This window comes from Rattus norvegicus, chromosome 1 (genome assembly GCF_021556685.1).
Source record: "Rattus norvegicus strain SHRSP/BbbUtx chromosome 1, alternate assembly SHRSP_T2T, whole genome shotgun sequence".
Lineage (NCBI taxonomy): Eukaryota > Metazoa > Chordata > Mammalia > Rodentia > Muridae > Rattus > Rattus norvegicus.
In genome coordinates, this window is record NC_141534.1 from 129,007,392 (window position 1) to 129,028,029 (window position 20,638).

Here is a 20,638-nt window from a genome sequence, read left to right on the forward strand (position 1 = left end):
ATTTAACTTTGGTACCTGGTATCTGTCTAGGAAATTGTCCATTTCCTGCAGATTTTCAAGTTTTGTTGAATATAAGCGTTTGTAATAGGATCTGATGATTTTTTGAATTTTCTCTGATTCTGTAGTTATGTCTCCCTTTTCCTTTCTAATTTTGTTAATTTGGGCACACTCTCTGTGTCCTCTCGTTAGTCTGGCTAAGTGTTTATCTATCTTGTTGATTTTCTCAAAGAACCAGCTTTGGTTCTATTGATTCTTTGTATAGTCTTTTTTGTTTCTACTTGGTTGGTCCCAGCTCTGAGTTTGATTATTTCCTGCCTTCTACTCCTCCTGGGTGTATTTGCTTCTTTTTGTTCTAGAGCTTTTAGGTGTGCTGTCAAGCTGCTGATATATGCTCACTTCTGTTTCTTTCTACAGGCACCCAGAGCTATGAGTTTTCCTCTTAGCACAGCTTTCATTGTGTTCCATAAGTTTAGGTATGTTGTACCTTCATTTTCATTAAATTCTAAGAAGTCCTTAATTTCTTTCTTTATTTCTTCCTTGACCAGGTTATCATTGAGTAGAGCACTGTTCAATTTCCATGTGTATGTGGGCATTCTTCCCTTATTGTTGTGGAAGACCAGCTTTAGGCCGTGGTGGTCTGATAGCACGCATGGGATTATTTCTATCTTTCTGTACCTGTTGAGACCTGTTTTATGACCAATTATATGGTCAATTTTGGAAAAAGTACAATGAGGTGGTGAGAAAAAGGTATATCATTTTCTTTTAGGATAGAATATTCTATAAATATCTGTTAAGTCCGTTTGGTTCATGACTTCCCTTAGTCTGTCTATGTCTCTGTTTAATTTCTGTTTCCATGATCTGTCCATTGATTAGAGTGGGTTGTTGAAATCTCCTACTATTATTGTGTGAGGTGCAAAGTGTGCTTTGAGCTTTAGTTAGGTTTCTTTTATGTACGTAGTTGCCCTTGTATTTGCAGCATAGTTACTTAGGATTGAGCGTTCATCTTGGTGGATTCTTCCTTGGATGAATATGAAGTGTCCTTCCTTATCTTTTTTGATGACTTTTGGTTGAAAATTGATTTTATTCAATATTAAAATGGCTACACCAGATTGCTTCTTCACACCATTGCTTGGAAAGTTGTTTTCCAGCCTTTCACTCTGAGCTAGTGTCTGTCTTTTTCTCTGAAGTGTGTTTCCTGTAGGCAGCAGAATGCAGGGTCCTCATTGTGTATCCAGTTTGTTAATCTGTATCTTTTTATTGGGGAATTGAGTCCAATTATGTTGAGAGCTGTTAAGGAATAGTGAATGTTTCTTCCTGTTATATTCATATTTGGATGTGAGGTTATGTTTGTGTGCTTTTCTTCTCTTTGTTTTGTTGCAAGACGATTAGTTTCTTGCTTTTTCTAGGGTATAGCTTGCCTCCTTATGTTGGGCTTTACCATTTATTATCCTTTGTAGCACTGGATTTGTAGAAAGATATTGTGTAAATTTGGTTTTGTCATGGGATATCTTGGTTTCTCCATCTATGCTAATTGAGAGGTTTGCTGGATAGAATAATCAGGGCTGGCATTTGTGTTCTCTTAGGATCTGTATGACATCTGTCCAGGATCTTCTGGCTTTCATAATCTCTGGTGAGAAGTCTGGTGTGATTCTGATAGGTCTGCCTTTATATGTTTCTTGACCTTTTTCCCTTACTGCTTTTAATATTCTTTCTTTGTTTTGTGCATTTATTGTTTTTGACTATTATGTGACGGGACTAGTTTCTTTTCTGGTCCAATCTATTTGGAGTTCTGTAGGCTTCTTGTATATTTATGGACATCCCTTTCTTTATGTTAGGGAAGTTTTCTTCTATGATTTTGTTGAAGATATTTACTGGTCCTTTGAGCTGGGCGTCTTCCTTCTCTTCTCTACCTATTATCCTTAAGTTTGAACTTCTTGTTGAGTCCTGGATTTCCTGTATGTTTTGCACCAGTAACTTCTTCCGTTTTACATTTTCTTTGACCCTTGTATGTATTTTTCTCCTTTTTAATTAATCAGTCCATTAGTTTATATCTCAAATGATATCCCCTTCCCAGTTACACTTTCAGAACCCTCCATGCCATCCACCCTCTTCCCCCATCCCCTTTGCCTCTATAAGCGGGCTCCCCCACCCAACTACCCATTCTCACTTCATTGTTCCAGCATCTACCTAACTTGGGGCATCAAACCTCCATTAGTACCAAAGGCTTCCCCCTGCCTTTGATATCAGACAAGGCCATTCTCTGCTATATATGTATCTGGAGCCAGGAATCTTCCATGTACACTCCTTGGTTGGTGGTCTATATACCTGTAGATCTGTGTGGTCTAGCCAGCCAACATCATTCTTTTTACGGGGTTGCAAGCCCCCTCTACTCCTTCAGTCTTTTCCCTAACTCCCCTACCAAATTCCTTGAGCTCAGTTTGAAGGTTAGCTTCTAGCATCCACAAATTTATTAGTCAGGTGCTAGTAGAACCTCCCAGAAGACAGCCACACCAGGTCCTGTCAGCATGTACTTCTTGGAAATAGCAACATGTTGGAGTTTGGTGTCTGCAGACAAGATGGATCCCCAGGTAGGGCAGTCACCAGATGGCCACTCCTTGAGTTTCTGCTCCATTTTTTGTCACTGTCTTTCCTTTGGAAAGGAGTATTTCTGGGTTAAAAATTTGGGATGGGTGGGTGCCCCCATCCCTAGATTGGGGCCCATGCCTCTCTACTGAAGGTTGTCTCTACAGGTTCTATCTCCCCTTCACTGAGCTTTTGAGCTAAAGTCATCCCCATTGGTTCCTGGAAACTTCTCATTTTCCTTGCATCTGGAACTCTCAAGTGGCAACCCCCAGTTCCCCATTCTTCACTGCTTTATAATTTTTTCATTTATTTTATTTATTATAATTTAATTTATTATAATTTTTCTGACCCTCTCTGCTGTCCCCTCCATGATCATCCTGCTTCCCACCTCTAAGCAAGACTGAAGCATCCATAACCTGGTCTTCCTTCCTCCTAAGCTCCATATGGTCAGTGGGCTATATCATGGGCATTTGGAGCTTTGGGGCTAATATTCATTTGTCAGTGAGTTTATACCATGTATATTATTTTCTGACTAAATTACCTCACTCAGAATGATATTTTCCAGTTCAATCTATTTACCTGTGAATTTCGTGATGTCATTTTTTTAAATAGCTAAGTAATACTACATTGTGTAAATGTACTACATTCTCTGTATCCATCCTATTGTTGAGAAATATCTGGTTGTTTCTAGCGTCTGACTATTATAAATGAGACTATTATAAACATAATGGAGCATGTGTCCTTGTTACATGTTGGAGCATCTTTTGGTTATACGTCTAATAGGGGAACATCTGGTTCTTTAGGTAGAACTATATTCAGTTATCTGAGGAACCATCAGATTGATTTCCAATGTGGTTTTACCAGCTTGCAGTCCCAAAATCAATAGGGGAGTGTTTCTCTTTGTCAACATCTTATCCAGCATCTGTTATTACCTGCACCTTCAATCTTAGCCATTCTGATTGGTGTGGTGTAGAATCTCAGGGTAGTTTTGATTTCCATTTCCCTGATAACTAAAGATGTTGAACATTTCATTAAGTGTTTCTCAGCTATTTGATATTCCTCAGTTGAGAATTTTTAGCTCCATACCCCATTTTTTATTAAATATTTTTTATTTATATTTAAAAATTTATCCCCTTATACCCATACATAAACCCCCTATTCCATTCCCCCTTCCCCTTCTTCTATACAGGTGTTCCCACTCCCCAACCATGCACCCTTTCATGCCTCTCCTCTCTGATATTCCTCTACACTGTGGGGTCCAGCCTTGAAGGACCAAAAGCTTCTTCTCCCATTGGTGCCCAATAAGGCCATCCTCTGCTACATATGCAGCTAGAGCCATGGGTCTGTCCATGTGTACTCTTTGAGGAGTGCTTCAGTCCCTGGGAGCTCTGTTTGTTTGGTACTGTTCCTATGGGTTTGCAGGTCCAGTAAGCTTGTTTAATACTTTCTCTAACTCCTCCAATGGGGAACACATTCTTAGTTCAATGGTTTGCTGCTAGTATTTGCCTCTCTATTTCCCATGCTCTGGCAGAGCTTCTCAGGAGACAGCTATATCAGGTTCCTGTCAGCATGCACTTCTTGGCATCAGCAATATTGTCTGGGTTTGGTGGCTTTAAGTTTATGGGCTGGATCCCCAGGTGTAATAGGCTCTGAATGGCCATTCCTTCAGTCTCTGCTCCAAATTTTGTCTCCATATCTCCTCCTATGAATATTTTTGTTCCCCCTTCTAAGAAAAACTGAAGCAACTGATGTTGGGTCATCCTTTTTCTTGAGCTTCATGTTGTCTATGGATTGTGTATGATGGAATGGGTAATTCAAGCTTTTGGGCTAATTCCACTTATAAGTAAGTACATACCATGTGTGGATTGTGTGTGTGTGTGTGTGTGTGTGTGTGTGTGTGTATGTGTGTGGTGTGGTGTGGTGTGATTGGGTTACAAAACTAAGGATGATATTTTCTAGTTCCATCCATTTGCTTATAAATATCATGAAATAATTGTCTTTGATAGATAAGTAGCACTCCATTGTGTAGATGTACAACATTTTCTGTATCCATTCCTCTCTTGAAAGACATGTGGGTTCTTTCCAGCTTCTGGATATTATGAATAAGGCTGCTACAAATATAGTGGAGCATGTATCTTTGTTATATGTTGAAACATCTTTTGTGTGTATAGCCAGGAGTTAGTATAGCTGGATCTTCAGGTATACTAACTTCAGAATCTTCTATAGCTAGATTTCTGAGGAACCTCCAGACCGATTTCCAGAATAGTTGTACTAGCTTGCAATCCCACCAACAGTGGAGGAGTGTTGCTCTTTCTTCAGATCCTTTCCAGCATCTGTTGTCACCTGAGTTTTTGAACTGAGCCATTCTGACTGGCATGAAGTGGAATCTCAGAGTCATTTTGATTTGTATTTCCATGATGACTAAGGATGTTGAACATTTCTTTAGGTACTTCTAAGCCATTTGATATTCCTCAGCTGAAAATTTTTTGTTTAGCTCTGTACCCCATTTTAATAAGGTTATTTGACTCTCAGGAATCTAACTCCTTGAGGTCTTTGTATGTATTTGATATTAGCACTCTATCAGATGTAGGAGCATAAAGATCTGTTCCAAATCTGTTGGTTGCCATTTTGTCCAAATGACAATTTCCTTTGATTTTCAGAAGTTTTACAATTTTATGAAGTGCCATTTGTCAACTCATGATCTTAGAATATAAGCCACTGGTGTTTTTTTTTCAGGAAAATTTCCCCAGTGCCCATGTGTTTGAGGCTCTTCCCCACTTTTTCTTCTATTAGTTTCAGTGTCTCTGGTTTTTAGTGAAAGTCCTTGATCCACTTGGATTTGAGCTCTGCAAACAACTATAAGAACAGGTTGATTTCCATTCTTCTACAAGCTGACCTTCAGTTGAACCAGCACCATTTGTTGAAAATGCTCTTTTTTCCATTGGATGGTTTTGGCTCCATTGTAAAAAATCAAGTGACCATAGGTGTGTGAGCTCATTTGTGGGTCTTCAATTCTATTTCATTGATCTACCTGCCTGTCTCTGTACCAATACCATACAGTTTTTATCACTATTTCTCAGGGATAGTGATTCCACCAGCATATTTTATTGTTGAATTTTCCTTGTATTGTTGCCCACTCTTTACCAATACCATGCTGTTTTTCTCATTATATCTCTGTAGTACAGCTTGAGGTCATGGATTGTGATTCCCCTAGAATTTATTTTATTGTTGAAAATTGTTTCTACAATTCAGGGTTTTTTCTTATTCCGGATGAGTCTGGAATTTGCTCTTTCTACCTCTATGAAGATTTGAGTTGGAATTTTGATGAGGATTGCATTGAATCTGTAGATTGTTTTCAGTACGATGTCCATTTTTACTATGTTAATCCTGTCAATTCATGAGCATGGGAATGCTTTCCATCTTCTGAGGTCTTCTTCATTTTCTTTTTTTTTTTGAGACTTTAAGTCTTTGCCATACAGATCTTTTACTTGCTTGGTTAGAGTCACACTGGGGTATGTTATGTTATTTGTGACTATTGTGAAGGGTGTCATTTTCCTAATTTCTTTCTCAGCCCAAATATCAAGGTCCATACATAAACATAATAAAAGCAATATACATCAAACCAACAGTCAACATTAAACTACATAGAAACTCAAAGTGATCCAATTAAAATCAGGGACAAGACAAGGCTGTCCACTCTCCTCTTATCTGTTCAAAATAGTACTCAAAGTTATAGTCAAAGGAATTAGACATCAAAATGAGATCAAAGGGATACAAACTGGGAAGGAGGAAGTCAAGATAAAACTGTTCATTGATGATATGATAGTATACATAATCAAACCCCCCAAAAAATTTACCAAAGAACTCCTACAGCTGATAAACAAGGTCAGCAAAGTGGCTGGATATAAATTAAGTCTCAAATCAATAGTCTTTGTCTACTCAAAGGATAAATGTGGGAGCAGGAGCAGGTATAGGAAGACACAGGAGAAAAGTACAGAGGAACAGGAGTATGAATAGAAATATGTAGCAGTTGGGGGTGGGAACTGGGGTAGCCACTAAAAAGTCTCAGACACCAGGGATGCAAGAGTTTCCCAGAACTCAATGGGGATGATATGAACATAATACCTAACAAAAGAGGAATTCAACCTGCTGGGAATACCTCCAGCAAATTGGCATGGCCCTCGAGGAGGGATAGAGCTACCCACCCATCTCAAAATTTTTATCCCCAAATTATTCTTTTCTAAAGGAAATTCAAGGACAAAAATGGAGCAGATACTGAATAAAAGGCCTTCCTGAAATATCCCACCTTGGTATCCATTACATCTGCAGACACTAAACCCTGACACTATTGCTGATGCAAAGAAGTGATTGCAAACAAGAGCTTGGTATGGCTGTCCTCTTTGAGGTTTAGAAGCAGATTCTCACAACTAATCATTTGACTGTGCCCAGGGATCCTAATGGAAGAGTTGGGGGAAGAATTGAAGGAGCAGAAGGGGATTGCAACCCCGGAGAAAGAACAACAATATCAACTAACCAGACCCTACAGAGCTCCTAGGGAATAAACCGCCACCCAAGGAGTATACATGAGTGGGTCCATGGCTCCCACTACATATGTAGCAGAGGATTGCATTATATGGCATCAATGAGAGGGGAGGTGCTTGTTCCTGTAGAGATTTGATACCCCAGTATATGGTGATGCTAGAGCAGTGAAGTGGGAATAGGGGGGATGAGTTAGAGCATATTCATAGAGGCAGAGGGGAAGGAGTATGGAGTGGGGTGCTTGTGGAGGGAAAACTGGAGGAGGGGGACAACACTTAAATGTAAATATGTAAAATAACAAAATTTTTTAAGATAAACCTAGCATGTACTCATGAGCATCATCATTAGTCACTATGCATCATCATTAGTCACTATTTGACTTCTTGTTCCATGTATCATTTTGGAAGCAATTGTCTGTGCCGTATTGGATTCTAAATGTTTTGGGGAGGTGATAGACCTCATGGAAATCTCTATTTCCTTAGTAATTTATGGTATGAGATGCATTTGTGCAATAGTTACTTGTCTTTATTCCCTATCTGGCTCTCTGCTATCTCAAAGAATAAAGACAACAGTGGAATGACAAGAAATAGTTTAGGGACATGGACTCAGTCCATAACTCTATCAACACTCATGTGGATTTGCAAGTGGATGCCTGGGGACAATTCTACTCTTATTTTTCTGTCTGTTTTCCTTTTTGTTTTCAAAACTATGTTCACTAACCAACCGATTGAGAAACCTAATATCCTGGATATTCTGTGCTCAGACACAGTTAAGTTATAGAAGAACTTCGAATCTTGCTTCTAACAAATAGGGGCTAAGAATTGCTCACAACAGTACTCATCCCTACTCTTAGGGCAAGATCCTTCTGAGCACTCTTCTCATTGCCTTTTGAAAATAGAGGCCTTCCAGATTGGCTGGTAGGCACAGGGACTGTTGCATGCCCTGTGCTCTATCATCTGATCCTTTTATTCTCTTGGATAGTTCCTTCTTGGGAGAAAGAGTTCTCTCATAGGCTTATAAAGCTAAATAGTTGAGAATGTTCCTCTGAAGACCTCAGTCCCCACTTCCTCCCTCTCATCAACTCTAGTAACATTACTATTCCTATAGTTTAATTGACCCAAGGAATCTATTGGGTTCTGCCATTATTTCCCTTTCTTACTTAAGGCCTTGAAAACCTACTAAAGGAAGTACACTGGGACACTCATCCACACTTCCAGATGTTGTTGTCCTTCATTATGTGATGTCAGTGTCTCAAACACAAAACTGTTGTTTCATGTACTTTATTCCTTGTTACTGTTCATAGTGTTGCTCATGTAGGAGAGTTAATCTGGTCCTGTTATTGCATCCCAACCAGAAGCGAAATTTTGGGTTCAAGAAGCATTGAACAGTAAATGTAGGGCTTTCAAGAAATGAAAGAGATCATCTTTACATAGAAACTCTTTTCCCCATAATTTTCTTCCTGTTTCATTTACTCATTTATACACCAGCTATGTTCTTCACACAGTAGGTACAAAAACACAGTAGTGAACAAGAGACCTCTACAGTTTATAACCTCCCATGAATTTAGTAAAGAATCCTGGGAAATTTGAACACAGAAAACAATTTGGATACCAAATAGAAGACCATAGAATAGAAGCCAGAACATCCTGTTTCATACTTCCTAGTGTCTTTGCTCAAGTCTTCACTTCTGTTCATTGATTGCAGTTTGATTCTATCTTAATGTTTGAAAAGAGAAATTTAATTTATTTAAAAGTCAAATCAATGAACCTTTTCTTCACATAACCTCTCTGGCTCTAGGGACTGTAGCTTGGTTATCATTTATTTAATGACTAATGTCAATTTGTAAGTAAATACATAACATATTTACCTTTCTGATTCTGCAGTGATTGTACTTAGATTCACTTTGCTGCAAAATTCATGATGTTATTTAACAGTTGAGTAATACTCCACTGTGTAAATGTACCATATTTTTCCTATTCCTTTGTTGAGGAACATTTAAGTTGTTTCCAATAAAGCAGGATTGAACGTGGTTGAGCAAGTATGCTTGTGGCCAAGATTGATAGAACTGATTCTTGTGGTAAATTGATTCCCAATTTTTTGAGGAACTGCCATATTGTATTCCAGGTGGCTGTACAAGTTTGTGTTCTCACCAGCTATGTAGGAGTGTTCCTCTTTTACAACATCTTTGCCAGCATTAACTGTCACTTGTGCTAGAAATCTTAAGCATTCTGATAGATGTAAGGGGACTTTTAGTGAGAGTTTCTATAACACCAGCAGTTATAGGTCTGTTTAAATTGTTTATCTGATCTTGATTTAACTTTGGAAAGTACTAACAATTGAGAAAAGTGTCCATTTCTTTTAGAATTTCTAGTTTGGTAAAGTATTTTTTCCTTTTTATTAATTATTTTATTTACTTTCATTTGCAATGTTGTCCCCTTCCTGGTCTTCCTTCCTCAAGCCTCCACCCCATCTCTACTACCCTTCCCCTCTAAGAGGGTGCTCACCAACCCACCTCAAACTTCTAGCATTGCCCTTCTCTTGGCATCAAGCGTCCATAGGACACCACACACCTTTTCACTGAGGCCAGACAATGTAGTCCTCTGTGGCATGCACAGCATGGGCCAAAAAACAGCTCATGTATTCTCTTTGGTTGGTGGTTCCTGGGAAAAATGGAGGTTCCAGTTAGTTGATACTGCTGTTCTTCCTATGGGGATGTCAATCACCTTCAGCTCTTTCAGTATATGCCCTAACTCTTCCATAAGGGTCCATGGGCTTTTAGTCCAGTGATCGGCTGTAAGTATCTGCTCAGTCTCAGTAAAGTGCTAGTAGAACCTTTCAGAAGACGCCATGCCAGGCTTCTGCCTGCAAGAACTTCTTAGCATAAGCAATAGTGTTAGGGTTTGGAGTCAGCACATGAAATGGATGTCAAATTGGGGCATTAGCTGGATGGCCTTTCCTTTGGTCTCTGCTCCATTTTTTTTGTCTCTGTATTCCCTTTAGATAAGAGGAATTCTGGGTCAAATTTTTTGAGATGTGTGGGTGGCTCATCCTTCATCTGGGGTGTGGGCATGTCTATGTACTGGAGGTGGTCTCTTTGGGTTTTATCTCCCACTCTTGGAGGTTTCAGCTAATGCCATACTCACTGGTCCTGAAAGCTCTCACATACCTGGTGTCTGGGACTTTCTAGTGGATTCCCCATCCCCCAACCACACTGCTGCATTTTTCTATTCATCCTCCTGGCCCTCTGGGCTTCTCTTCTATCACCCCACAAAACCGAACTTTCCCTCCTTTTTACCCTTCTACTCCAACCAGAGTTTTCCTCCCCCTCTCCACTGCCATGATCATTTTGTTCCCCCTTCTAAGTGTGATTGAAGCATCCACACTTGGGCCTTCCATTCTCTTAAGCTTCATATGGTCTATGAGTTGTATTATGGGTATTCTGAACTTTATGTCTAATATCCACTCATCAGTGTGTACATGCATGTCCTTTGGGTCTGGGTTGCCTCATTCAAGGCTATGTTTTCTAGTTCCATCCGTTTGCCTGCAAAATCCTTGATGTCCTTGTTTTAAATAGCTGATTAGGTATTCCATTGTGTAAATGTATCTTGTGTTCTGTATCCATTCTTCAGTTGAGGGGCATCTAGATTGTTTCAAGCTCCCGACTGTTATAAATAACAGTCTGAACATAGTGGAGAATGTTTCCTTGTGATATTGTGGAACATCTTTAGGGTATCACCTGGGTCTTCAGGTGAATATATTTGCAATTTTATGAGGAATTTTCAGATTGATTTCCAGTGTGGCTTACCAGTTTGCAATACCACCAAGAGAGGAGTGTTCCTCTTTCGCCAAATCCTCACCAGCATCAGCTGTCACCTGAGTTTTAATCTTGCCATTCTTACTGGTGTATGGAAGAATCTCATGGTTGTTTTGATTTCCATTTTTCTGAAGACTAAGGATGTTGAACATTTGTTAAGGTGCTGCTTGGACAATGGAGATTCCTCAGTTAATCAGAGCCAGCACTCCAGAACCCTTCCCACATGTAGAGGCAACATGACTCCCAGGAGATCTGTCATAAACAGGTTAACAGGCTCAAAGGAGGGACAGGACCCAGTCAGAGAGAGCAAGGCCAGTTAACACCAAAGATAACCAGATGGTGAGAGGCAAGCACAAGAACATATGCAACAGAAACCATTGCCACTTGGCACAGCTGGATCCCAGTTCTCCCATCACAGCAAGCCCTGGATAGCCTAACATACCTGCAAAGCATGGTTCTAACATAAAATTCCATCTCAAGATGATAGAGGACCTTATGGGGGACATAAATAACTCACCTAAAGAAATACAGGAGAATACAGGTAAACAGGTAGTAGTCCTCAAAGAAGAAACATATATATCCCTTAAAGAAATACAGGAAAATACAGTCAAAAGGTGAAGTAATTAAAAAAACCCACCTAGTATCTAAAAATGGAAAGAGAAAAAATAAAGAAATGACAATGGGAGGCAACTCTGGAGATAGAAACACTAGGAAAGCTATCAGGAGTTACAGATACAAGCATCACCTAGAGAATACAAAAGATAAAAGAGAGAATCTCAAGCACAGAGGATGCCATAGGAATTATTGGAACAACATTCAAAGAAAATATAGAGTGCAAAAAGCTGCTACCCACTCCCTCCTCCTGGCAGGACAGGCTGCTAGCGAGTCTGCTCCCCAGAAGACACTATATCCTGAGGTAGACCAGAGGATACACTACACTAAGAGCATTTGATATGACATCCTGAGGCATGCCAGGAGAACTACTGCACCAAGTGCATCTAACACCACAGTTGGACACATTCGAAAAGGTACATTGCACACAGAACACCACAGCTTGAAGGCATTTCAGGAGTTCTGTACACAGGGAAACTGGGCAACTGACACCACAGTCTGAACACCTCGCGGCAAAGCAATTATCCAAAAGACTGAGAGCCTCCCTGGAGTTCAGCTGCACACAAGGAAAGAGAAACCATAGCCCATAGCCCTAGTAGCACCCCTCCCCACACCCAGAGAACAGCTTCACACGGGACAACAGCATGGCTGCTCCTCAGAAGACCCAACAGTCTGTAGGCCTCACAGGAGATCTACTGTAGCCAGCATAACAAATAAGCAGCGTCTCTGCAATCTTTAAAAAAAACTCCAGTTGGAAAGCCCCACAATAGGTATGCTACAGTTAGAGCCACAGGAATACCAGGAAACCATTATCAACCCAGGACCAAAGGAGCACACTCCAGACAGTCATCCAGACAAGCAAACACAAGGGATAACCAGATGACAAGAGGAAAGCACAAGATCATAAGCAATAGAAGCCAATATAGGATGGCATAATCAGAACCCAGTTCTCCCACCACAGCAAGTCCTGAATACACCAACACATCTGAAAATTGGAAAGCCAACCTAAAATACTATCTCATGAAGACAATAGAGTTCTTTAAGGTAGATATAAATAGGTTGCCAAACCCCATGGGGGAGAGAGCTCACTGCCCAAACAGGTGGGCACTCCTGAGAATGCAGAGCTGGAGAGATCACCAATACTTCCTACCCCTGCCCACATCCCTGGACAAAGAGGAAACTGTATATGGCCCTGGGAACTGGAAGATAGGTGCACTCAAGCGGCAGGTCCCCTGCAGACCAGACCAGACCTGAAGAGACCCAGTCAAGAGATCCCAGCACCCAAATCCAATGGGAGGGAGAACTAAACCTTAAGAGGGGCAGACAAGCCTGGGAAGCCAGAAGAGATTACACTCTGTCCACATTTCTGACTCCAGAGGAAAATACCTAACTCCATCTGGGATCCCGGTGCACAGGGGCACTGGGAAAAGGCAGGGCAGGCCCTTCTGTTTGCCACCCTCACAGAGAGCTCAAAAGCAGCCTGCGAGGAGCAACTTCAGCCCCAGGAACACAGGTAAGACCAAATTTTCTGCTCCAAATGACCTGCATGATGGACTCAGGAGACACGCCCACAGGAACAACTGAAGCCCAGTAGACAGGAAAGACTATACGCCTGAATGCAGAACACTCTGTTCCCATAACTGGCTGAAAGGAAACAGAAAAACAAGTCTACAGCACTCCTGACACACAGGCCTATAGGACGGTCTAGCCACTGTCAGAAATAGCAGAACAAGGTAACACCAGAGACAACCTGATGGTGAGAGGCAAGCGCAGGAACCAAGCAACAGAAACCAAGACTACATGGCATCATCAGAGACCAATTCTCCCACCAAAGCAAACACAGAATATCCAAACATGCCAGAAAAGATCTTGATTTAAAATCACATTCGATCATGATGATGGAGGACTTCAAGAAAGACATAAAGAACTCCCTTAGAGAAACAGAGGAAAACAAAAAGAAGTAGAAGCCTATAGCGAGGAATCACAAAAATCCCTGAAAGAATATAGGAAAATACAAGCAAACAGGTGAAGGAATTAAAAATGGAAATAGAAGCAATAAAGGAAGCACAAAGGGAAACAACTCTGGATATAGAAAACCAAAGGAAGAGACAAGGAACCGTAGTTACAAGCATCACCAACAGAATAAAAGAGATATAGAAGAGAGAATCTCAGGAGCAGAAGATTCCATATAGAGCATCAACACAACTGTCAAAGATAATGTAAAATGGAAAAAGCTACTGGTCCAAAACATATAGGAAATCCAGGATAATATTAAAAGATCAAATGTAAGGATAATTGGTATAGAAGAGAGTGAAGACTCCCAGCTCAAAGGACCAGTAAATATCTTCAACAAAATCATACATGAAAACTTCCCTAACCTAAAGAAAGAGATGTCCATAAACATTCAAGAAGCCTACAGAACTCCAAATAGATTGGACCAGAAAAGAACTATTATCTATCCTCCCGTCACATAATAGTCAAAACACGGAATGCACAAAACAAAGAAAAAATATTAAAAGCAGTAAGGGAAAAAGGTCAAGTAACATATAAAAGCAGACCTCTCAGAATCACACAAGACTTCTCACCAGACTATGAAAGCCAGAAGATCCTGGACAGATGTCATACAGACCCTAAGAGAACACAAATGCCAGCCCTGGTTACTCTATCCAGCAAAACTCTCAATTAATATAGATGGAGAAACCAACATATTCCATGACAAAACCAAATTTACACAACTTACACAATTTCTACAAATCCAGCGTTAAAAAGGATAATAAATGGTAAAGCCCAACATAAGGAGGCAAGCTACGCCCTAGAAAAAGCAAGAAACTAATTATCTTGGAAACAAAACAAAGAGAGGACAAACACACAAACATAATCTCACATCCAAATATGAATATAACAGGAAGCAATAATCACTATTCCTTAATACCTCTCAACACCAATGGACTCAACTTCCCAATAAAAAGACATAGATTAACAATGGTTATCTATAACTGGATATGCAATGAGGACCCTGCATTCTGCTACCTACAGGAAACACACCTCAGAGACAAAGACAGACACTACCTCAGAGTAAAAGGTTGGAAAACAACTTTCCAAGCAAATAGTCAGAAGAAGCATGCTGGAGTAGCCATTCTAATATCGAATAAAATCAATTTTCAACCAAAAAGTTAAGGAAGGACACTTCATATTCATCAAAGGAAAAATCCACAAAGATGAACTGTCTATCCTAAATATCTATGCTCCAAATATAAGGGCACCTACATACATAAAAGTAACCTTATTAAAACTCTAAGCTCACATTGCACCTCACACAATAATTGTAGGAGATTTCAACACCCCACTCTCATCAATGGATAGAGCATGGAAGCAGAAATTAAACAGACATAGACAGAATAAGAGAAGTCATGAACCAAAGGGACTTAAAAGAAATTTATAGAACAGTCTATCCTAAAACAAAAGGATACACTTTCTTCCCGCCACCTCATGATACTTTCTCCGAAATTGACCATATAATTGGTCATAAAACAGGCCTTAACAGATACAGAAAAATAGAAATAATCCCATGCATCCTATCAAACCACCACGGGCTAAAGCTGGTCTTCAATAACAATCAGGGAAGAACACCCACATATATATGGAAGTTGAACAAAGCTCTACTCAATGATAACCTGGTCAAGGAAGAAATAAAGAAAAATTAAAGACTTCTTAGAATTTAATGAAAATGGAGGTACAACATACCCAAAATTATGGGACACAATGAAAGCTGTGCTAAGAGGAAAACTCGTAGCTTGGAGTGCCTGCAGAAAGAAACAGAAGAGAATATATCAGCAGCTTGACAGCACACCTAAAAGATCTAGAACAAAAAGAAGGAAATACACCCAGGAGGAGTAGAAGGCAGGAAATAATCAAACTCAGAGCTGAAATCAACCAAGTAGGAACAAAACGGACCATAGAAAGAATCAACAGAACCAAAAGTTGGTTCTGTGAGAAAATAAACCAGATAGAAAAAAACATTAGCCAAACTAATGAGAAGACACAGAGAATGTGTCCAAATTAACAAAATCAGAAATGAAAAGAGAGAGATAACTTTATAATCAGAGGAAATTCAAAAAATCATCAGATCCTACTTACTACAAAAGCCTATATTCAACAAAACTTAAAAATCTGCAGGACAAGGACAATTTCCTAAACAAAAACCAGGTACCGAAGTTAAATCAGGAAAAAATAAACCATTTAAAGAACCCCATAATTTCTAAAGAAGTAGAAGCAGTCACTAAAGATCTCCCAACCGGGGGTTGGGGATTTAGCTCAGTGGTAGTGCGCTTGCGCAGGGCCCTGGGTTTGGTCCTCAGCTGCGGAAAAAAAAAAAAGTCTCCCAATGAAAAAGTGCCCATGGCCAGATGGGTTCAGTGCAGAATTCTATCAGCGAACATCGAAGACCTCATACCAATACTATCCAAATTATTCCACAAAATTGAAACAGATGGAGAGCTATCGAATTCCTTCCATGAAGGCAAAATTACTCTTATACCTAAACCACACAAAGACCCAACAAAGCAAGAGAACTTCAGACCAATTTCCCTTGTGAATATTGAAAGAAAAATACTCAATAAAATTCTGGAATATAGAATCCAAGAGCACATCAAAACAGTCATCCATCATGATCAAGTAGGCTTCATCCCAGGCATGCAGGGAAGATTTAAGACACTGAAAACCATCAACGTAATCCACTACATAAACAAACCGAATGATAAAAACCACATGATCATTTCATTAGATGCTGAGAAAGCATTTGACAATATTCAACACCCCTTCATGATAAAACTCCTAGAAGAATAGGAATTAAAGGCCCATACCTAAACATAGTAAAAGCCATATACAGCAAACCAGTAGCTAACATTAAACTAAATGGAGAGAACCTTGAAGAAATCCCACTAAAATCAGGGACTAGACAGGGCTGCCCACTCTCTCCCTTCCTATTCAATATAGTTCACGAAGTTCTAGCCAGGGCAACCAGACAACAAAGGGAGATCAAAGGGATAAAGATTGGAAAGGAAGAAGTCAAAATATCACCATTTGCAGATGATATATTAGTATATTTAAGTGATCCCAAAAGTTCCACGAGAGAACTACTAAACCTGAGGAACACCTTCAGCAAAGTGGCTGTTTATAAAATTAACTCAAATAAATCAGTAGCCTTCCTCTACAAAAAAGAGAAACCAGCTGAGAATTAAAAGGGAAACGACACCCTTCATAGTACTACCAAATAATATGAAACACCTTGGTGTGACTTTAACCAAGCAAGTGAAATATCTGTATGATAGGAACTTCAAGCTTCTGAAGAAAGGAATTGAAGAAGATCTCAGAATAAGGAAAGACCTCCCATGCTTATGGATTTGCAGGATTAATGTAGTAAAAATGGACATTTCACCAAAAGCGATCTACAGATTCAATGCAATCCTCATCAAAATGGCAATCCAATTCTTCAGAGAGTTAGAGAGAACAATTTGTAAATTCATCTGGAATAACAAAAATCCCAGGATAGTTAAAACTATCCTCAACAATAAAAGGACTTCCGGAAGAATCACTATCCCTGAACTCAAGCAGTATTACAGAGCAATAGTGATAAAAAAAAAACTGCATGGTATTGGTACAGAGACAGACAGATAGACCAATGGAATAGAATTGAAGACCCAGAAATGAACTCACACACCTATGGTCACTTGACTTTTGACAAAGGAGCCAAAACCATCCAATGGAAAAAAGATAGCATTTTCAGCAAATGGTGCTGGTTCAACTGGAAGTCAGCGTGTAGAAGAATGCAGATCTATCCATGCTTATCATCCTGTATGAAGCTTAAGTCCAAGTAGATCAAGGACCTCCACATCAAACCAGATACACTCAAACTAATAGAAGAGAAAGTGGGGAAGCATCTCTGACACATGGGCACTGGAGAAAATTTCCTGAACAAAACACAAATGGCTTATGCTCTAAGATCAAGAATCGACAATTGGGATCTCATAAAACTGCAAAGCTTCTCTAAGGCAAAGGCACTGTTGTTAAGACAAAATGACAACCAACAGATTGGGAAAAGATCTTTACCAATCTTACAACTGAAAGAGGGCTTATATCCAAAATATACAAAGAACTGCAGAAGTTAGAATGCAGGGAGACAAATTACCCTATTAAACAATGGGGTTCAGAGCTAAACAAAGAATTCACAGCTGAGGAATGCCGAATGGCTGAGAAACACCTAAAGAAATATTCAACTTCTTTAGTCATAAGGGAAATGCAAATCAAAAAAACCCTGAGATTTCACCTCACACCAGTGAGAATGGCTAAGATCAAAAACTCAGGTGACAGCAGATGCTGTAGAGGATGTGGAGAAAGAGGAACACTCCTCCATTGTTGGTGGGATTGCAGACTGGCACAACCATTCTGGAAATCAGTCTGGAGGTTCCTCAGAAAATTGGACACTGAACTACCTGAGGACCCAGCTATACCTCTCTTGGGCATATGCCCTAAAGATGCACCAACATATAACAAAGACATGTGCTCCACATGTTCATAGTCACCTTATTTATAATAGCCAGAAGCTGGAAAGAACCGAGATGCCCTTTAACAGAAGAATGGATACAAAAAATGTGGTATATCTACACAATAAAATATTACTCAGCTATCAAAAAACAATGAATTTATGTAATTCATAGGCAAATGGATGTAACTGGAAAATATCATCCTGAGTGAGGTAATCCAATCACAGAAAATCACACATAGTTTGCACTCATTGATAAGTGGCTATTAGCCCAAATGCTCGAATTACCCTAGATGCACAGAACATGTGAAACTGAAGAAGGATGACCAAAATGTGAATGCTTCATTCCTTCTTTAGAAGGGGAACAAGAATACCCTTGGGAGGCAATAGGGAGGCAATGTTTAGAACAGACTCAGAAGGAACACCCATTCAGAGCCTGCCCCAAATGTAGCCCATACATATACAGCCAGCAAACTAGATAAGATGGACGAAGCAAAGAAGTGCAGGCCAACAAGAACTGGATGTAGATCTCTCCTGAGAGACACAGCCAGAATGTAGCTCATACATAGCCGAATACCATCATTGAACCACTGAACTGAGATCGGGACCCCCGTTGATGGAATCAGAGAAAGGACTGGAAGAGCTTGAAGGGGCTTGATACCCCATATGAACAACAATGCCAACCAACCACTTCTCTAGGGACTAAGCAACGACCCAAAGACTATACATGGACTGACCCTGGGCTCCACCCTCATAGGTAGCAATGAATAGCCTAGTAAAAGCACCAGTGGAAGGGGCAGCCCTTGGTCTGCCAAGACTGAACCCCCAGGGAACGTGATTTTTGGAGGGAGGGTGGTAATGGGGGGAGAACAGGGAAGGGAATACCCATAGAGAAGGGGACTGGGAGGTGTTAGGGAGATGTTGGCCGGGAAACGGGATAAGAGAATAACAATCAAAATGTGAATAAGAAATACCCAAGTTAATAACGATGAAAAGAAAAAAACAGAAAGAAAGAAAAGAAAACTAAGGCTGACAGAGAGTGAAAATCCTTGTTGCAGAATCATCCAGACAAGTAATATGTAAGATTAGTTACTTGAAAAGTAAAAAACAAAGAAGCTCTATTAACAATAATACCTTTTCTCGCTGAAACCAGCACACGTAGTTAATGCAGTGCACAGTGAATGTAAATATTCTACGCTAAAGAACATGTATTTTGTATTCAACTCACTTTAAACAAGGTAGAATGTCAAAAATTAAAGTATAGAACTTTAAAGTATAGAACTTTTTCTATCCACATAGAAAATTGAATAAAAGGCTCCCAAACCCCGTGGGAGAGAGAGCTCACCGCCGGGAGAGGTGGGCACTCCTGAGACTGCAGAGCAGAAGAGACCACCAACACTGGCCAACCCTGCCCAAATTCCTGGCACAAGAGGAAACTGTATACTGCCTCTGGGTTCCCTTGGATAAGGGCACAGGAGCAGCAAGTTGGCTGCGTCTGAGACACCACTGGAACATGAAGGGACCGACCAGATAAATAGTTCTCTGCACCCAAATCCCGTGGGAGGGAGAGCTAAACCTTCAGAGAGGCGGACACACCTGGGAAACCAGAAGAGTCTACACTCTGCCCATATCTCTGACTCCAGAGGAAAACTCCAAACACCATCTGGAACCCTGGTGCACAGAAGTTCCCGGAATGGGTGGCGCAGATCTTCCTGGTTGCTGCGGCCGTGGAGAGATCATAAGCAACACCCCATGAGCAAACTTGAGCCTCGGGACCACAGGTAAGACAAACCTTCCTGCTCCAGGCGACCTGCCTGGTGAAGTCAAGACACGGGACCACAGGAACAGCTGAAGAGCTGTAGATAGGAAAAACTACACGCCCAAAAGGAGAACACTCTGTTCCCATAACTGGCTGAAAGAAAACAGGAAAACAGGTCTACAGCACTCCTGACAAACAGGCTTATAGGACAGTCTAGCCACTGTCAGAAATAGCAGAACAAAGTAACACTAGAGATAATCTGATGGCGAGAGTTAAGCGCAGGAACCCAAGCAACAGAAACCAAGACTACATGGCATCATCGGAGCCCAATTCTCCCACCAAAGCAAACATGGAATACCCAAACACACCAGAAAAGCAAGATCTAGTTTCAAAATCATATTTGATCATGATGCTGTAGGACTTCAAGAAGGACATGAAGAACTCCCTTAGAGAAACACAGGAAAACATTAATAAACAAGTAGAAGCCTATAGAGAGGAGTCACAAAAATCCCTGAAAGAATTCCAGGAAAAAACAATCGAACAGTTGAAGGAATTAAAAATGGAAATAGAAGCAATCAAGAAAGAACACATGGAAACAACCCTGGATATAGAAAACCAAAGGAAGAGACAAGGAGCCATAGATACAAGCATCACCAACAGAATACAAGAGTTGAAGAGAGAATCTCAGGAGCAGAAGATTCCATAGAAATCATTGACTCAACTGTCAAAGATAATGTAGAGTGGAAAAAGCTACTGATCCAAAACATAGAGGAAATCCAGAACTCATTGA

At 40.2% G+C, this 20,638-nt stretch overlaps 1 protein-coding gene across 1 annotated transcript in view; it reads right to left on the bottom strand.

The window, feature by feature from the left end:
* Potefam2 (POTE ankyrin domain family member 2) overlaps positions 1-19,971 on the bottom strand; it is a 204,488-nt gene extending 184,517 nt beyond the window's left edge. Inside the window, exon 1 of the mRNA XM_087601110.1 lies at positions 19,686-19,971. The gene's annotated coding sequence lies outside the window, so the exon portion shown is untranslated. The remainder of the gene's footprint in view (positions 1-19,685) is intronic.
* Between the last annotated feature and the right edge of the window lie 667 nt (positions 19,972-20,638).